Genomic DNA, 20,788 nt, shown 5'->3' on the forward strand with positions numbered 1-20,788 from the left:
GTGTCCAAGCCGTGACACCAATATGTTTGAAAATTCCTTCCAATTTACTACACAGGGCATTAACTCGCACACAAGGACACAAATATGATTTTCCAAACCATTATGGTTAGCTGTTGCATGTACATGCAGTTCAAATTTGAATTCTGGTCATTAAATGTCTAGAAAATTACTTAAATGTCTTAAAAGGTCAAATGACCCATGAAATTTTCCAAATTTTAGCATGCCACTTGTATTAGTGCATGTTAACGGTAGAAAAAGTTTCAAGGCCATAAGAGGAAGCTACCACTGGTTCATCATCAACCATGAGTCTTCTAGTGAGATGTTGCGATTTGTGAGGGTTGTATGTACAAACTTTCGTCAAACAGGCCAATTTTTATCGCATCATCTTGGTGCCATGGTAGTACATCAAGCAAGGTTTCATGTACTTCTAATCATTTTTTTGGAATTTAAAAGGCATGGTACTCAATGTTTGTGTCTAAGCTACGACACCAATATGTTTGAAAATTCCTTCCAATTTACTGCACATGGAATTAACTTGCAAACAAGGACACAAATATGATTTTCCACCCCATGATGGTTTGTAGTTGCACGTACATGTAGTTGAAATTTGAATTCCGGCCATTAAATGGCTAGACACTCATTTGATGTCTTAAAAAGGTCAAATGAATCCTGAAATTTTCCAAGTTTTCACATGATAGATGTATTAGTGCATGTTAAAGGCACACAACTTTCTCATACATTTAAAACAATATCCGTTGCCACTGTACTCCAATTTCGTATTTCACAGCTAATACGAAAAATCAACTACATCACACACGTTGGTTATAGGAACCGTTTGCGATGAAAAATCATGGGTCTATTTATGTCTTCCTCCATAAGCTTCGCTGGCTTCGTCTGCTTATGTACCGGTTGGCCCTGAATCCACGAATCCCTGATCCCCATTCCCCAACCGCTTCTTGCAAAGAATAAAGTCATGGAAACGCTTTGTGAGGGACCGTATGACCACATCCTCCCCGAATGCGGTCGCATCTGCATTGAGCGTGACCTCATCCACCGAGATGGCATCTGTAGCAGCCGATGGGGCAGCTGTAGCACACGAGGTGGCTGCGACAGCTGCTCCGAGGTGGCTGGAAACACTGAGAACTCTCGAGAAGCCTTCGGTGTCGCTGATGTTGCCCTGGCTCGGGTCGAGGCCATCCACACCAAAGATCGAGGACGCCCATTCCAAGATATTCCGGGCCACCTCAAAATCCAGCATGCACCCCATGTCCGGAAAGTTGGCTGAGGCAATGGAGCTCATGCTTCCTCATGAGATTTCTGAGAGGGAGAAGGAGATTCATGAGGTGGTGGAGATCGAGGAGTGCCGGGAGGACGAGTTGCATGTGGCTGAGGAGGAGTGTCGATGTCAAAAATGGCGGATCTCGGGTAGGGGGTCCCGAACTGTGCGTCTAGGCGGATGGTAACAGGAGACAAGGGACATGATGGTTTTACCCAGGTTCAGGCCCTCTTGATGGAGGTAAAACCCTACTCCTGCTTGATTAATATTGATGATATGGGTAGTACAAGAGTAGATCTACCACGAGATCAGAGAGGCTAAACCCTAGAAGCTAGCCTATGGTATGATCGTTGTTCGTCCTACGGACTAAAACCCTCCGGTTTATATAGGCACCAAAGAGGGTTCGGGTTACACAGAGTCGGTTACAATGGTAGGAGATCTACATATCCGTATCGCGAAGATTGCCTTCCACGCCAAGGAAAGTCCCATCCGGACACGGGACGAAGTCTTTAATCTTGTATCTTCATAGTCCAGGAGTCCGGCCAAAGGTGATAGTTTGGCTATCCGGACACCCCCTAGTCCGGGACTCCCTCAGTAGCCCCTGAACCAGGCTTCAATGGCGATGAGTCCGGCGCGTAGATTGTCTTCGGCATTGCAAGGCGGGTTCTTCTCCAAATCATGTGTACCTGTTGAATAGCGCCCGTCTTCTTGTAAATATTGCGCTCCTCGGCTTCCACGCCCAATAATGGCCATCTTCCACGTGTCGAACGAATGCGAAAAGCCAGGGTATTTTTACATTTACCCCCCTAGCTGCGCAAATGAGCTTCCTATAAAAGAGACAAGGATCTAGATCCGGATCACACCATCCTCCCTTCGTGAGCATTCATCAGAGCGCATCTAACAGAAATCCATTCCATCATGGACAGTCGACGCGGCTCCTCCTCTCGCCCTTCCAGCCCTCAGCCTGGAGATTGGGAGAGATGCTCCGTCCCGCACAGCAAGTTAGTGACGCTCTAAACCAAGGGATTTCTTCCCCCAGCCTTCATGGTTCCGGTTCAAGCCGAACTCACCACCTATAAGGGCGGAAACCAAGCGGAGAGCATCCCCAGCCCCTCCAAAGGAGAGCGGGTATGCCTTGTCTCTTATTTGATAAGAGGGCTCGGATTTCCAATTCATCCGTTTCTCCGGGGGCTCCTTGAGTTCTACGGACTCCAGTTGCACAACCTTACGCCTGCCTCCATTCTGCATATTGCGGGCTTTGTGGCCCTTTGCGAGCTGTTTTTGGGCATCGAGGCTCATTTTGCGTTGTGGAAGAAGTTGTTCTGCCTTGTGCCCCATTCTCAAGAGGGGTCAATATATCAAGTAGGCGGAGCCGAACTATAGCGCATTGCCGGGACCGGATATCTATCCAGAACACCGAAGAAGGCATCCGAAGACTGGCCTTCGGAATGGTTTTATATGGAAGATGTCCCCCTGCCGGACCCTGTTCGGATCGGCCTCCCTGAGTTCAATAACGCTCCTTTGAAGAAACGCCTAAGCTGGCGTCCACGGAGCCCTCAGAAGGAAAATGACAGCGATGTCCTTTACCTGATGAGCCGAATAAGGTTGTTAGCTCATTCCGGACTGACCATGATCGGGGTCATGGCCACATGCATTATGCGGGGGGTGCAGCCGCTCCAGTATAGAGGCCACCCCATGTGGGATTTCAACGGGGAGGATGATGCCACCCGCTGCGGCCGTAAGGGGCCGAGATCGGTCGCCGATCTGATGAAGATCTTGTCCGCATTGTACAAGGGAGAAGAGGAGGAATTTCTCTACGTCAATCCACAAGACGGATTTTCTATGTACAATCCTCCAAGCTGGGTAAGCGGACATTTATTTTCGCCTATTCGATCCATACTCCCATAGTCAAGTATCTCATTTTGTGATTTCGGCGCAGGAACTGCGCCGGGACGTAAAGGATATAAACAGCCCGCCTCCACAACCCGAGGATCCGGAACGGTTCCTCGATCCGACCTCCCAAGAGGATCCGGACATATCGGTGGAGCTGATCGACGGGGTATTTCACCAACTGAGCATCGATAATGCCTTGGTCGCCATTACGGCCGATTACCCCAGAATACTTCCCGCCTCGCAGGTAACTAAGACCAAAGTCCCAATACTTTGAAAATGACCCATCCGTGCTTGTTTTTGATCACCGTATACCAATGGTGTTTTGCAGGGGAAGTCCTTGAGGCGGAAGGCCGAGCCTGCGACGGCTAGTCAACAAAGGACAGCACAGCCCAACAGGCTGTAAAGAAGTGCAGTCCAGATTGAAACGCTGGTGCAACGGTATGGCGTGTCATCTTACTCCCAGGTTTTATTCCCGGGAGCGGAGGCGAACACGAGGCGTGCGTCGGATGCTCCTCCGACAGAGGATGCCGATAGGTTATCGCCCACCAATTCCGAGGTGGAGAGTGCCATGAATCACAGGCGTCGCCGGACAGTTCTTCATGACGCATGTTTCTCCCCACAGGCATTGGATGCCTTCAATTTGGGAGATGCGCACCTCCATGCCGCTCAAAATGGTCTAGCCAGAGCTACGGAGCAGTATGTAAAAGATATACGGGCGAGAAAATTTGACAGTTATATATGCCAGTAGCCCCCGAGACTTGAAATAGTTAGAATAACTGATTGAAGGATAATTTATTGTGTAGGATCTTACAGAAAAGAATACCCAACTGTCCCAGGAGCTGGAGGAGTGCAAAGCCCAAGTTGAGGCCGCACTAGCCGCAACGGGGGAAGCCAAAGAGACCCCCTCTGGTAATATATGCTTCAAAAGATAAGTAATTTGTGAAGTGCGGCGTGTGTATAAGTCTGACAATAATATTGCAGATGGCGCCGGGATAGATCCGGACAAGCAACAACTCATGCGCCGGTTAAAGGCCGGCGGGAATGTGCTTACGAGGGTGAGGCAAGAGAAAAATAATCTCCAAGATGCCAACACCCAGCTGGGTGAGGAACTAAAGGATGTTCGTGCCCAGCTGTTTGACTCCGTTAAGGAGAATCGGCGGCTTCGACGCGGCATTTTTAGTAAGTGCTTGATCGAACTTTGAAAAAGAGTTCAGCGAGGAAGTCGACTAACAGAGATATGTCTGTAGGTATGCTCATAGGCCGTCCTGCAGAGGAGATGCCTGGTTCTACGGGTGACCTTCTTCCCGAGCTCTTGCAACTGCATGAACGAGTTCAGCAGGTGATGAAAGGCGTCGCCCACGCCTTGTAGCCATCTGTCTCCCTGCCTGAAGGCCTTGGAGAGCTTGCAGAGAGGCTTCAGGGAGCACGGTGGCGCTTCCGATTATGGAAGATATCAGCCTATCGTCAAGGCGCCAGGGAGGCCTGGGCCATGGTGAAGACGCGGTACACGAAGGCTGACCCAAACCACATGGCCGAGGTCGGACCTGTGGGGCCCGATGGGAAGGAGATCCCTATGAGCTTAGTGTACGACCAAGTAGAGTTGGCCGCAAAGTATTCCAAGCAGGACTGTAAACTAGATAGCCTATTAGATGGAATTGAAGAGGAATACAATCAGTCGAATTGATTATGTAATTTTAAGATGACATGTAAAATGCCTTCTATCCGGATTGTAGATCGTTTGTCATGGCGGACCTTTTCGCTTCAACCTCGGGACCCAATAGTCCGGAGTGTGTCTGAATACCCTCGCGGTTATATAAGAACCGGGGCATGCATGGAGACTAGGCGTAGGGGTCATTAGTGCTTTATCAGACAAGTGCCCAACTAGTTATGTTATATTACATGGTTAGTAAGAAACATATTCCAGGGAGAATAGTTCCATTAGGGGTTCCTTTCCCTGGGAGGCATGCCCTAAAGTGCATGTACGGACTGCGAAAAAAGCAGAAAAACATCTGGGGGCAGATAAATAAATAGGTGAGAAATCGTCTTTTAGTTCACCGACCGAATATTCCCTTAAGAACGCTAGCTTTCGGCTTCACCCAGTCTGAGGTACACATCCGGCTGACCCGGCAGTAACAATCGCAGAGGTGCTCCCTTTACCGCCTAGCCAAACAATCGGGAACGTAGGGGTAAGCACAGGAGCCAGGCAACCCAGCTTGGCCATAACTTAAGTCATATCGATGCATATAATGGTGAATAAAAGGTACATGCGGAAGTGTGACACATGTGTTGGGCATGAATCCCGTATAAATAAGCTTCTATTAAAGAAGCCCCCAGGTATAATGAGCGCGGATAGCGCGTCAAGTATGTGCGAACAATGCGCAAACAAGCTTGCAAAGGCTGTAATAGAAAAGGAGAGAGAAGGAGAGAAACAGAAGACAGCTAATATGCAAAATATAGACGGAGGAAGGAGACGAACTCAGAATCCGATGCTAGGCGTAGAATCTTCGGAGACGGGCTGCGTTCCATGGGTTCGGCTCGAGTCGGTTATCCGATGCATCTCGCAGACGGTATGCTCCGCCGGTCAGGACTTGGTCGATGATAAAGGGACCTTCCCATTTGGGCTTGAGTTTGTCCTTTTTCTTGTCCGGCAGGCGTAAAACTAACTCGCCAACGTTGTAAGTTTTGGCCCATACTTCTCTGCTTTGATATCTTCGTGCTTGCTGTTGATAGAATGCGTAACGGGATTTTGCCACGTCAAGCTCCTCCTCCAATGCGTCCAAACTGTCCTGCCGATCGAGCTCGGCTTCTCTTTCTTCGTACATGTGCACGCGAGGTGAGTCATGAATTATGTCGCAGGGCAGAACTACCTATGCGCCGTATACCATAAAGAATGGTGTAAATCCGGTGGTGCGATTCGGAGTGGTCCCCAGCCCCCAGAGTACGGAGTCGAGCTCCTCTACCCTGTGCGTGTTAGATTCCTTGAGGGCCCGCACTAATCTAGGATTGATGCCGCTCATGATTAGACCATTTGCTCGCTCGACTTGACCGTTAGTTTGAGGGTGATAGACTGAAGCATAGTTGAGCTTGATCCCCATGTTTATGCACCACAGTTTGACCTCGTCGGCCGTAAAGTTCGTGCATTTATTAGTGATAATGCTATGGGGGACGCCGTAACGGTGTACGACCCTGATATGAAGCCTATCACCAGTCCGGATTCGGACGTCTTAACAGGTTTGGCTTCTATCCATTTGGTGAATTTATCCACCATGACCAGTAGGTATTTTTGCTTGTGGGTTCATCCTTTAAGGGGTCCAACCATGTCAAGCCCCCAGAAGGGCCAGGTTATGGGTATAGTTTTGAGGGCGCTGGGTGGCATGTGGCTTTGATTAGCAAAGAGCTGGCAACCGATGCATCGTTGGACTATGTCCTAAGCATCTTCCCGGGCCGTCAGCCAATAAAATCCTATACAGAAGGACTTGCCTACAAGGGCCCGGGCTGCGGCGTGGTGCCCGCCGAGTCCGGCATGAATTTCATCCAGAAGATTCTGCCCTTCCTCTTCGGAGATACACCTTTGAAGGACTCTGGTTGTGCTTTTCTTGTAAAGCTCTCCCTCGTGGACCTTATAGGCTTTAGATCACCGCATTATGCAGCGGGCCTCGTTTTGGTCCTCGGGAAGTTCCTACCTGGTTAGGTAGGCTAGGAATGGTTCCATCCACGGGGTAATGACTGCCATTATTACGTGGGCTGAGGATGTTACTTCGTTGGTAGAACCACCAATTGTGTCAGAATGTTCGGTGTCGGGCAGTGCGGTTGGGTCCGGGTTGTTATTTCTGGATTCCCCCTCCCATAGTACTGATGGCTTGAACAACCTCTCTAGGAAGATGTTGGGAGGGACGGCATCGCGCCTTGCACCAATGCGTGCCAATACGTCTGCTGCCTGGTTGTTATCCCGGGCTATATGGTGAAATTCAAGCCCCTCAAACCGAGCTGACATTTTTAGGACATCATTGGGATAAGCTGCCATTTTCGGATCCTTGGCATCAAAGTCTCCATTTATTTCGGATATCGCGAGGTTCGAATCCCCGCGCACCTCTAGGCGTTGAATGCCCATGGAGACTGCCAACCGGAGGTCATGTAGAAGGGCCTCATATTCGGCTGCGTTGTTGGAGTCCGTATACATTATCTGGAGTACATATTGAACCGTATCTCCGGTTGTGGACGTCAGAACAACGCCAGCCCCCAGACCAGCCAACATTTTGGAGTCGTTGAAGTGCATGATCCAGTTGGAATATGCACCGTACTCTTTAGGGAGGTCGGCTTCAGTCCATTCAGCGACGAAGTCGGCCAAAACTTGCGACTTAATAGCTCGCCGTGGCTTATAGGTTATGTCGAACGAGAGGAGCTCAATGCCCCATTTGGCAATCTGTCCCATCGCGTCGCGGTTGTTTATAATGTCATTAAGAGGTACTTCGGAGGCTACTGTTATCGAACACTCTTGAAAGTAGTGTCGCAGCTTCTGGGATGCCATGAACACCGCGTATGCTATCTTTTGATAATGCGGGTACCGTGACTTGCATGGAGTTAGGACAGTGGAAATGTAGTAAACTGGTTTTTGAAGGGGGAACTTGTGTCCGTCCGTTTCTTGTTCGACAACGAGCACCGCGCTCACAACTTGATGAGTTGTCGCAATATATAATAGCATTGGTTCTCCCATGTTGGGCGCGGCCAGGACCGGGTTTGTTGCCAATATGGCTTTTATTTCTTCAAGTCCGGCCGTGGCGGCATCCGTCCACTCGAAGTGTTCGGTGCGTCAGAGGAGGCGATAAAGGGGTAATGCCTTTTCTCCTAAACGGGAGATAAAGCGGCTTAAAGCCGCCACGCATCCCGTCAATTTTTGTATTTGTTTGAGGTCCTTTGAGATATCCAATTGTGACAGAGCTCGGAACTTGGCTGGGTTTGCTTCAATTCCTCTACCGGATACAATGAAGCCCAAGAGCTTTCCGGCTGGTACGCCGAAAACACATTTTCCAGGTTAAGCTTAATGTCATATGGTCGGAGATTATCGAACGTGAGCCTCAAATCATCTACTAGAGTTTCGACGTGCTTGGTTTTGACGACCACATCGTCTACGTATGCCTCCACTGTTTTGCCGATCTGGTTTGCCAGACATGTCTGAATCATGCGCTGATATGTTGCGCCGGAGTTTTTGAGCCCAAAGGGCATTGTGTTGAAGCAGAATGGGTCGTATGGGGTGATGAATGCCGTTGCGGCCTGGTCGGGCTCTGCCATCTTAATTTGGTGGTAGCCGGAGTATGCGTCGAGTAAACACAATGAATCGTGTCCTGCGGTAGCCTCGATTATTTGATTGATGTGGGGGAGTGGGAAGCGATCCTTTGGGCAAGCCTTGTTGAGGTCCTTAAAATCGACGCATAGGCGCCATGATTTGTCCTTCTTTGGTATCATCACTAGGTTTGCTAGCCAGTCCGGATGTTTTATATCTCTGCTAAATCCGACCTCCAATAATTTGGCTACCTCCTCTCCCATGGCTTGTCTCTTGGGTTCGGAGAAACGCCGAAGAGCCCGTTTGACTGGCTTGAATCCTTTTAGGATGTTTAGGCTATGCTCGGCTAGCTGGTGTGGGATTCATGGCATGTCTGAAGGGTGCCAGGCAAAAATGTCTCAATTTTCGCGTAGGAATTCTCGTAGTGCGGCGTCTACATCAGGGTTTAATTTTGCCCCAATGTAGGAAATTTTTGTAGGGTCCGTTGGATGGACTTGGAATTTGACTATTTCGTCCGCTGGTTTAAAGGAGGTGGACTTGGATCTCTTATCGAGTATCACATCGTCCCTATTCACCATGGAGCGTAGCGTAGTGAGTTCCTCGGCCGCTAGGGCTTTGGATAGTGCCTCAAGGGCCAGTGCGGCTGTCTTATTTTCGGCATGGAGTGCTATGTCCGGGTCACTAGCAAGAGTGATGATTCCGTTGGGCCCGGGCATTTTGAGCTTCATGTACCTATAATGGGGTATAGCTTGAAAAATTGTGAATGCCTCTCGCCCTAATAGAGTGTGATATCTGCTGCTGAACGGGGCCACTTGGAACGTGACCTCCTCGGACCTGTAATTATCTGGCGTGCCAAACACCACATCAAGTGTGATTTTTCCTGTACAACAGGCTTTCCCGACTGGGATTATTCCTCTAAAGGTTGTGCTGCTTCGCTCAATGTGGCTCCAGTCTATTTCCATTTTTCGGAGGGTTTCCTTGTAAATGAGGTTCAATCCGCTGCCATCGTCCATGAGTACCTTGGTAAGGAGAAAGCCGTCCACTATTGGACTGAGGACCAATGCAGCTGGTGCTCAGGCTGTTCGGAATATAGGTTCGTCACTGGCATTAATGGTAATAGCCGTGTCACTCCATGGGTTTATTGTTGCTACTTGGTAGACTTCGGCAAGGTTGCCGAGTGTTCTTTTCCGCATATTATTTGATGCGAAAGTCTCGAAGACTATTAATATCGTACTGGTATCCTTGGGCTGGTGCTCTGGAGTTAGAAGCTCTTCGCCACTTTTGGCCACCTACCGCAGTATCCAACATGCTATAAGGCTAGGAGTTGGAGTGGCGCCCTCTATACTATGAATTTTGCAAGGTCCATTGATCCATCCTTCCAGTACGGTTCCATGCCCTATAGAGGGTTTTTCCTTTTTGGTGTTTAACCCAGGTGCCTGGCGATAATGCACCCTTTTATTTCGGACTGGGGTTGTATTCAGGGCCGGATTGTCCTAAAATTTGATTTCGGTTTTCCAGGCGCTTTCCATCGCACAGTACTTTCGTACTATGGACGCCAAGTCAGCGAAGCGTGTAATTTCACGACGGCTTACGGCGTTGAGGATTCCCTTGTCAGTGCAATTATTGCAGAAGAATGAAATCACGTCCTCCTCGCGACAATCCTTTATCCTGTTTATAACCAAGAGGAATCTGGCCCAATAATGGTGTACTGTTTCTGCGGCTCTTGCCGGATTTGGGATAGATCGCTTATGTTTGGGTGGGCGGGTGGAATTAAATTCGGAAACCCGTCCAATTTAAGACTCAGGGGCCAAGTAGTTTCCAAACTTAGAAGCTTGGGTTCTTGGATGTTGTCCAATGAATCTAGCCCGCTGCCTGACTTTAGGTTCAGGGCTTGAGTAACGTCCTCCCCTCCGCGGGAATCCGGCATGGAGCGATCAGGAATCCGGACATAGCTAGTCCTTAAGATAGAAGAAGGGTCACCGTATCGTTCCTCTACCACAACAACATGGTGGGTAACCTGGGGAGAGTTAATCTCTCTCAGATCGGGTTTAGGACCAATCTAATCGTAGTCTGTAGCAACTCCTAGGGCGGCGATGCGATCCAAGAGCTCGTTTAAGGAAGAGAGCTCCATCGAATCTAACTACTCGGCGAGTTCCGAGTTAACGTGAAGATTGCTTTCGATGACCCAAGAAGTCATCGTCGGCGGAGAGTACTACAACGAGGGAAACCGCCTAGCCGGAGAGTACTACAACGAGGGAGCTTGCGTTGACGTCGAGGGTGACGTCAAGGACTAGATCCACTACTACGAGTACTACAACCTTTAGGGTGACGTCGAGGACAAGGACAAGGACAATAACGTGGTCGACTTCAGCCAGGGGGTGCAGAGTCCACCATTGGCGGCATGTCGCCAGGACAAGTCATCGACGTCTCATTTACGCCGGGACGCATAGGGCAGTGCATCGGCGGCTTTGTTAAAATTATGCGCACTTGCCAGAAAATAGAAACATGAAACAGAAGAGAACACACACACACACACACACACACACACACAGAGAGAGAGAGAGAGAGAGAGAGAGAGATCCAATATCGAAGGGGATCCTGCACTCTAGGAGCCACGGTGGCCATATACCAGTGGGAAACTCTCCTCCCATCTAGGGGGAGACGAAGGACGAAGATGGAGGGGGGCTCTCTCCCACTCTGTCCCGGTGGCACCGGAACGCCATCGGGGAAATCATCGTGATGGCAATCTGCACCAACAACTTCGCCGCCATCATCACCAACTCTCTCCCCCTCTATGCAGTGGCGTAACATCTCTTCTCCCCAATGTAATCTCTACTTGAACATGGTGCTTACTGCTATATATTATTATCCAATGATGTGTGGCAATCCTACGATGTTTGAGTACATTCATTTTGTCCTATGGGTTGATTGATGATAGTGATTGGTTTGAGTTGTATGTTTTATTTTGGTGCTGTCCTATGATGCCCTCCGTGTCATGCAAGTGTGTGGTATTACCGTTGTAAGGTGTTGCAATACATTCATAATTCTCTTATACTGGGTTGCGCGAGTGACGAAAACACAAACCCGAGTAAGGGGGTTGTTGCATATGAGAGTAAAGAGGACTTGTTACTTAGTGCTATGGTTGAGTTTTACCTTAAATATATTTAGTAATTGCGGATGCTTGCTAGAGTTTCAATCATAAATGCATATGGTCCCAGTACATAAAGTATGTTAGCTCGTGCCTCTCCCTCATACAAAATTGCAATAATGATTGCCTGGCTAGTTATCAATTGCCTAGGGACACATCCTTCTCTTGTTTTACAAAAAGCTTTCTACTAAACAACTAACTCTATTATCTTGCAAATTACTCGTAGTTATATTATAGCTAAGTACTTCTAGTTTTATTCTTACAAACTTATCCTATTATACATACAAAGTAGTTTTATTCTTGTTCTAGGTAAAGCACATGTTAAGTGTGAGTAGAGTCGTATTGATGGTTGATAGAACTTAAAGAGAATATAAATTCTACCTTTAGCTCCTCATTTCGTTCGACAATCTTACTTATTGAGAAAGGCTAGAATTGATCCCCTATACTTGTGGGTTTTCAGACAGCGAGGAGGCACAGTTAGGCAGGACCTTGGTGCTGGTGAGCACCAGTGTTGTACTCAAGCGTGTGGCCATCAGCGACGCCAAGGCGGCCCAAGACGCGCTCAAGGAAGACCTTCGAGCAGAGGATGTGCGCATCATGGAGGAGCGCCAGCGCCTAGCGGACGGGTGGCGCGAGCTTAACATGACCATGAAGCTGGGCCACCTACAGGATGAGGCCGCGCGAGAGAAGTGCAACAATATCATGAAGGACGCCGAGTAGCTCTTCAAGAGAGCCCTTAGGGATGCCAAAAAGGTTGAGTAGTGGCACGACAATGCCATGGCCCGCAGGGAGGGGCTCCAGGAGCAGAGGAGCTCAAGGAGCAGGGGCTCCAGACACGGGAGGAGTCCTGCAAAGGCCAACTCACTTCCTGCAAGGAGGCGCTCATCAAGCGTGAGGAGGCCCTCATGGCTCGCGAGGGGGGCCTAGAGATCCAGGAGCGGGAGCTCACAGGGACCACCTTAGAGCAAGAAGTCGAGCGCGAGCGCTTGGTAGTGCTGGACTGCCAGGTGGCGGCTACCCAAGCCTCCTACGACTCCAGCATGTCCAAGGCGAACGCCCAGCTCGAGAAGTGGGAGAAGAATTACAAGGAGGACACCGGTGCGAAGGTCAAGATGGAGCATGAGGATCTTGTCAAGGACCACCGTGAAAAGCTGAAGTTCCAGCAGGATAGCTTCATGCAGAAGCAGAGTGAGCTCAAGGCTGAGAACTCTCACCTTGCGATGGAGCTGGAGGACATGGAGGCCGCGCGGCAGCTGGCGCTGTCGGCTAAGGCAGACCTAGAGCGGGAGCTGGCCTCCCTTTGGATGTAGGTGGGTGGCTTCTCTTATGTCGTCGAGAGGGCTAGGGACGGCTGCGTGCGGGAGCAGGGGTAGCAGCATGTGCACAACAAGATATTCCCTGCCCTCATGCAGCGCACGCGCATGGCTGTTGTGCGCTTCACTGACGAGAAGACCTCGAAGCCCCTTGACGACAACAACACCAGCTACCTCGACTTCTCACCAAGCTCGTGGAGAAGATGGAGGACGAGGCTACGAAGGTAAACGAGACACTCGAGGAGGAGAGCCGCGACTTCCTGAGCCAGGCGACAACGTGGATATTCAGCAACCTCTTTCAAAGTGACGTTGGCTTTGACTTCAAGAGGGTGATGGCCCCTGTCCTGCCGGAGCTGTGCGACGGGATCGAGAAGGAGGTGCTGGACCATGCTATAGCCCACATCCAGCGATTTGTGCCCATCCACAACATCTCTTAGGAGGATGCCGATGACAACAGCAATGACGATGACGACAGCGCCTCCTCCGCCTAGGCCCTCCCTCCCTTTATTTTGTTTGTCAAGTAGATGCAACCCTATGGGGGTGTGAAAACATTGCTCTGTTTTCTAATAACATTGCCAGTTTATGTTTCCTGCCATTTTTGTTTCCTCGTGAGGCCCACTTTCCTTTTTGCGTGCCTTTGTGCTCTACGTCTCTAGGACCTAGACCTCGAGCATGCTACGACCATCGCTGGTATGTTAGAGTGTGCGCTTAACAAGGCCATGGGGTGTAGGGCTCAGCGAGGTGGTAAGGGCTCCTGAGGCCCGATCCTTGGGGAGCCCCCCCCTAGACCTGCAAGTGTCTTGTGTCTAGGAAAGAAGGGCACGCAACGAGGTCACGAGGGAAAAAGTGCTCATGAGGCGCTAAGAAAAGCTCATGAAGCGATTATGACTTAGCTTTCTGTAAGTATACGACTTGATGTGCCGCCGCGCACATGATGAGCCTCACAAGTAGTTTCTACTCATTAAGCCCCTTCTGGATACTTGGTGGAGACGGCGCGATAGGCTACCACGCGAGGAGGAGTGCTCGTGAAGCCTTCATGCGCCCCACGTCAATGACAACAACTTTGCAAGTTATGCAGCAGAGCGCGCTCGTGAGGTCACTTGCAGGTGTCACACAAGGAGACAAAAGTACCAAGGACCTAGGTGAGATGACATGCATTGGAGCAGGCCCACGAGCCACAACTCAGTCACTTGGGTTTAGTGGCGCTGCCAGGACTGACCCAGGCACAGGCACCATGTCCAGCCCCCCGCTCACGTGATACACACAAGGAAGATCGCGAGCACGCGTGCCTCATGAAGCAAATTCCTGACCAAGTACACTATACTTAGGAAATAAAGTTTTACTGATGCGTGAAGATGTTTTATTATATAATCGAAAAGATACATGCTGTCGTGATGCGCACGGGTCAGCCTAAGGATGTGATGTCTAAACGGCTCCTCAGGTAATCAGTCCGCCATGTCTAAGCATGGGGCCCCACTAGGTTGTGGGCAGCAGCCCTTGCAGCCAGTGGCAACGCGGAAAGAGAGGCTCTGGAGCCTGTACATCTCCACTTCGTTCGTGCCCGTGAGGTCACGGGTAGAACTTGTGGAGGTGCTAGATGTTCCAAGTGTTTGGTACCAAAACACCCTCCTCCGTTTCCAGTCCTGCCATGCTAGGCCGGGGAATGTGCACCACCCTAAAAGGGCCTTCCGAGATGGGCGAGAGCTTGTGGAGTCCTTCCCTGGAGAAGATCCGTCGTAGGACAAGGTCGCTAGCTTCAAATGTACTTGTCGTATGTTGCGCCTGTGGTAGCAACGGAACGCATGCTGATACCTGGCTACCCGGATGGCAGCCTGGCGGCGTGCTTCCTCGAGGAGGAGTAGATCAACCTCACGCAGGCCATTCTGGTGGATCTCGTCGAAGTGTAGGACCCGCGGGAACCCATGCTTGAGCTCGCCGGGGAGGGCCGGTTGTGCCCCGTGGAAGAGAAGGAAGGGTGTTTTGCCGGTAGGCATGGTGGCTGTCGTGTGGATTGACCATAGCACAGGCTCGAGCTCGTCACCCATCCTTTGCCACAGGCTGTGAGCTTTTCCTTGAAGCATCTCGTCTTGAGGCCCTTGAGGACCTCAACATTGGTGCACTTGGCATGGCCATTGCATCGCGGGTGAGCCATAGAGGCGTAACATATATGCGTGCCAATGTTGGCGCATGAAGACTTGAAGAGGTCGTTGGTGAACTGCGTGCCATTATCAGTGATGATGCGGTTCAGGACGCCGAAGCGGCACACCAGGCCCTTGATGAACTTGACGGCTGAGCTTGCTAGGATGATGCGAACGGGCTCCACCTCTTCCCACTTGGTGAACTTGTTGATGTCGAGGTAGCGGTAGCCGCTAGGCGCGTGAGGGAAGGGGCCCAGGATATCCAGCCTCCATACCATGAAGGGTCGTGAGAGGGGAATGGTCTAGAGCCCTTGCATTGCCTTGTGGATCTTCTTGGTGTGGAACTGGCAGGCCTCATGGGACTGGACCATATTCTCAGCATCATGAAGCACAGTGGGCCAGTAGAAGCCGCGGCGAAAGGCTTTGCTGGCGAGGGTGCATGATGAAGAGTGGTGACCGCAGTCTCCTCTGTGTATGTCAGCAAGCAGCTCGCGCCCTTGCTATACCAGGTTGCGGCGCAACACGACTCCATTGGGGCGCTTGCGGTAGAGGTTGCCGTCCCTCAAGCAGTAAGGACCATCCTGGCATGCCACCTGCTTTGTGTCAGGAAAAACAAACACCTATGGGGTCACAAGGATCCCTTCTATGTTCGGCGGAGGATTAGCTACACGAAGAGCAGGTCTAGCAGTCAGCACACAGGGGGTTTACCCAGGTTCGAGCTGCAAAGATGCGTAATACCATAGTCCTGCTGGTCTGGATATATGTGTTCTTGAGCTTTTGAACTAGCTACGGTGCGAGCACGGTCCAAAAGTTTCAATCCTCTCTCTGTACGCCTTGGGCCTCCTTTTATGCGTAAAGGGGTTGCCATAGTGGCACACAGGAAGTGGCAAGCTACAGTGTACGAGCTTATTGCTCGGCACCATAGGACAAACGCATTTAATGCGTTGCCTACGTGCCCTCTTACTTTATCGGGGATGGCAACAGAAGCTATCCCGTCCATCGTTGCTTTTCCTTGCTTTGAGACGCATCCAGGCTGATGAGGCATGCAGCGCCACGCTAGCTAATTAGCTGTTGTCTTGGCGCGATGGTAGAGCCTCCATGAAAATCTGTGTGCCGCCATGTAGGCACCTGCTTAGTTGGCGCACTGATTGTCGCACTGGAGTGGTGGTGAGGTGGTAGACCCTTGTCGGGCGCACGTCTGGCTGCGACCCAGTGATCGTCCTTGGCAAGACTTGCCGGGGGCCTTGCAGTTGTCCCCGGCAAGGATCTTGCCGGGGGTTTTCATCTTCTGGTCCCATGTGGACCCGTAGGCTATCAATCTCTATGAAGATCTACATGCTACCAAGCATGTGTTACCAAATCTTGGTATTAACATTGTCGACGGTGTCAGAACTCAAAGATGATACTCATTTTAAATTTATCAAGCCCAGGAATTCAGAAGTTGGCAAACGGCAAAAGAGTGAAGCTAAGTGCAAGCGAATAAACCAACTTTTGATATGTTGCTATCCAAATATGCAAGTCAAGCGCCCGGTTCTAGCTCTAATAAGCCATCACATTCAAAGCGTTCAAGATGCCTCCGAAGCAAGAGTTTCAATGCTATGCAAGGCCATATGGGTCATTGACACCGACCCCATGGATGTCACAACCCCCGTATGCGCCATATTACATGAGAGACTTCAATGGAGGATGGGGCAGCCCCCAATGGTTCCTTCTGCTTTTCATATGGGGTTGGCAGCACCTAAAAGGCTTGCTCGTGAGAGGCTTTATTATCCCACACAAGGCCGCTTGAGCTATGGTGCTAATCGGCCAACAAAATTTCTCCAAGCAAGGCCAATAAAAGTTTGGAGAATTAAGTCACCTACTGCGGAGATTTCAGAATGCAACAAGCAAAAGGAAATCAAAAGTTCGATTGTTGGTAATCTGGCTAATTCTAATGGTGATATAGTTATTTTTCAGCAAGGTTCCATGGTTAATGGTCATGAGGTTGGCACAAGCAAGGCCAAACCCAGGGATCCCAAATCTACCCAACCTAAGTGGTGTCCTCCAAGTTTAACTAAGACCATGAAAACAAGATTACAACGTATGAGGACCCACGAGAAGATAGTGTCACGCCCAATATGCGACCCTATCCAAAAGGAACTCGAAGGTCCCACCAAGGATAGACTCGCATATTGAAACGCTTTTGCAAGGTGGATATCATTACATCAACATTACATAATAGATGGGGATACATACATAAGGCATACAATGCCACACGAATACAATATCACAATACATAAGAGCATCATCCGACTATGGATGAAACACAAACAGAAACTCAAATGACATCCACCCTGCTAGCCCAGGCTGCCGACCTGGAACCTATCCCCTGATCGAAGAAGAAGCAGAAGAAGAACTCCAAGACAAGCAAACATCGCTCTCGCATCATGATCATCGCACAACCTGTACCTGCAACTGTTGTTGTAGTAATCTGTGAGCCACGAGGACTCAGCAATCCCATTACCATGGGTAACAAGACTAGCAAAGCTTAAAGGGAAAGGAAGGGGTAAAGTGGTGAGGCTGCAGCAGCGACTAAGCATATATGGTGGCTAACATACGCAAATAAGAGCGAGAAGAGAACAAGAGGAACGGTCGTCAACTAGTAATGATCAAGAAGTGATCCTGAACTCCTACTTACGTCAAACATAACACAGAAACCGTGTTCACTTCCCGGACTCCGCCGAAAAGAGACCATCACGGCTACACACGGGGTGATGCGTTTTAATTCGGATCTGATGTCATGTTATCTACAACCGGACATTAACAAATTCCCATCTGCCTATAACCGCAGGCACGGCTTTCGAAAGATTATACCCTGCAGGGGTGTCCCAACTTAGCCCATGACAAGCTCTCGCGATCAACAAAGGAATAGACCTTCTCCCAAGAAGACCCGATCAGACTCGGAATCCCGGTTTACAAGACATTTCGACAATGGTAAAACAAGACCAGCAAAGCCGCCCGATGCGCCGACAATCCCGATAGGAGCTGCACATATCTCGTTCTCAGGGCAACACCGGATGAGACATCCTATGAGTAAAACCAAACCTCGAGTTTCCCTGAGGGGGCCCTGCAGTCTACTCGGTTCGGACCAACACTTAGACAAGCACTGGCCCGGGGGGGCTAAAATAAAGATGACCCTCGGGTTGGCCGACCCAAGGAAAAGGGATAGGTGGTGGTGAGGCAAATGGTAAAACCAAGGTTGGGCCTTGCTGGAGGAGTTTTATTCAAAGAAAACTGTCAAGGGGGTCCCATAAATCACCCGACCGCGTAAGGAACGCAAAATCCGGGAACATAACACCGGTATGACGGAAACTAGGGCGGCAAGAGTGGAACAAAACACGAGGCAAAAGGCCAAGTCTTCCACCCTTTACCAAGTATATAGATGCATTAATAATATAAGAGATATTGTGATATCCCAACCAAAATCCTGTCCACCATGGAGCAATCTTCAACTTCACCTACAACTAGCAACGCTATAAGAGGGGCTGAGCAAAGCGGTAACATAGCCAAACAACGGTTTTCATAGGAAAGGTGTCAAAGGTTAGAGGTTCATGGCAACATGGGATGGCTTGATGAGCAAAAGATAGGTAACGCAGCAAAGCGATAGAACGAAGCAACTAGCATAGCAATGATAGTAGTGAGATCCAGGGTAGCGGTCATCTTGCCTGAAATCCCGCAAGGAAGAAGAACGAGTCCATGAAGAAGATGAAGCCACGAAGACGAACCAAGCGTAGACGAACGATTCCTCACGATCGCAACAAAACAGGAACTATCGAAAAGAAGCACACAACAAGGTAAACACACCACACATGAGCAAGACATGATGCACAACAAGCATGATGCATGACAAAGCTACATGAAGCTACTCATGGCAAGAGATGATGCAAACAAGAGCAACACATCAAGGCAAGTTTAAATAAGGCCGGGAATAACATATAACAATTTCGGTAAGTCCTCATATGCAAATTTCGAAGTTGGTCCAGATCTGAATAAACCTTATGTTAAAGTTGTTAAACAGCAAGTTAAGATGAACCAAGATGATCTACACGAGATTCTAGTCAAGTTACATATAAAGTTCATTTAGTTCGGAGCTACGGCCTAGAAGATATGAGCAAAACAAGTTAAACATGGCATTGATACAAAATGCACCCAAACATCAAGCAAACACCTCAAACACATGGATGCAACATGATAATATGAAACTACATGCAATTCTAAGCAAGTTTCATATAGAGCACACTCACAACGGAATAACGATTCAACCATGGCAGGAACATAATTATGAAGGCATGTAAATGAGCTTGTGCAACTCACTACAGAGCAATACATGGCATGGCAAGTCACCCAACAGTAAGAAGACATATTTGTGAAGCTAAGCATGGCAATAGCAAGTTCATAGGGTGCATGGATCACTAGGAAAACACATGGAAACAACTGAACTTAATGTAAACAGGCTGACAGCAACATTATGAAGCAACTTTGGAGTAAGATATGAACAAGCTACAGCAACCTATAAATACAACCAGGGGCATGGATGGATAGAGGATGACATGTATATCAAAACATATTTATAGAACATCTCCAGATTATGTATAGAATGATTAGTAGCAACATGTTTATATAGCATCACGAAATACCAGATTCAGCCTAGCAAAATAGCAACATCATGAACCCAACTTAACGAGCTCGATACACTCACCACAAGTCATTGCATGGCAAGATAATCATAGCATCATCAAGAAGACATGTTTGTGAAACAAACCAAGTCAAGAACAAGTCCATAGCATGCAAGGATCAACTATAGCAACCTTGGCCAAATTGAATAACACGTAAACAATCTGCCAGGAAACATTTTGAAGCAAAAGTAGAGCACGAAAATGACATGCTAGACTACTCCATAATTGCAACAAAGGGCATGGATGGATAGACAATAACCTATTGTTCAAAACACCATTACTGAAGTATCTCAAAATATGCATGGATCTCTCTGTAGCATCAAGTTTACAAGGCATCAAAACAACAGCAGAACAGGGACTAAAATCAGTAACATCACGATGCATAGTTTGCATGCTTGTGCTAGTCACCACATTGATCACAAAAATGCATGGCATACACCACTGTAAAGAAGACATAGCATAGTTCAAAACACATGAAGACATCAACCTCATAGGATGCACACATCAATCATGGCAAAAATGACAAAAGAGCTCGTTCTGATAACAGACAGCAGAAAACATTATGAAGCACTCTTACAATGATGATTCAGGCATCTAGATGACCTCAAATAAATATGATGCAATGGAATGAAATGATGTACTCGTCGAGACAAACAATTTGACATATTACACGCACAAAACGGAGCTACGGATGCAGAGATGCAACATGACGAACATGGCATGAAAAGTACAGAATCTGGGGACTTAGGATTTCGGGGGTCAACCTTCGGACCTCAGATCCGGGCGCGGATTACGAGGTTCGCCGGAGTGAGGTCGCCGGAGCTGTCGGGGACGGGGCCGGGGAGGCGGATCCGGGGCTCCTCCGGCCGGATCTCGCCGGATCCGGTCCGGGTCGAGGCGGAGGGGCGACGGGGAGGCGACGGGGCGGCGCGGCCACTGGGTGGCGTGGCCAGCAGGCGGCGGCAGCGACCACCGGAGGCGAAGGAGGCGGCTGGAGGCCACGACGCAGGGGAGGCGCGGGGCG

The sequence above is a fragment of the Triticum dicoccoides genome, chromosome 4B (genome assembly GCF_002162155.2).
Source record: "Triticum dicoccoides isolate Atlit2015 ecotype Zavitan chromosome 4B, WEW_v2.0, whole genome shotgun sequence".
Classification (NCBI taxonomy): Eukaryota; Viridiplantae; Streptophyta; class Magnoliopsida; order Poales; family Poaceae; genus Triticum; species Triticum dicoccoides.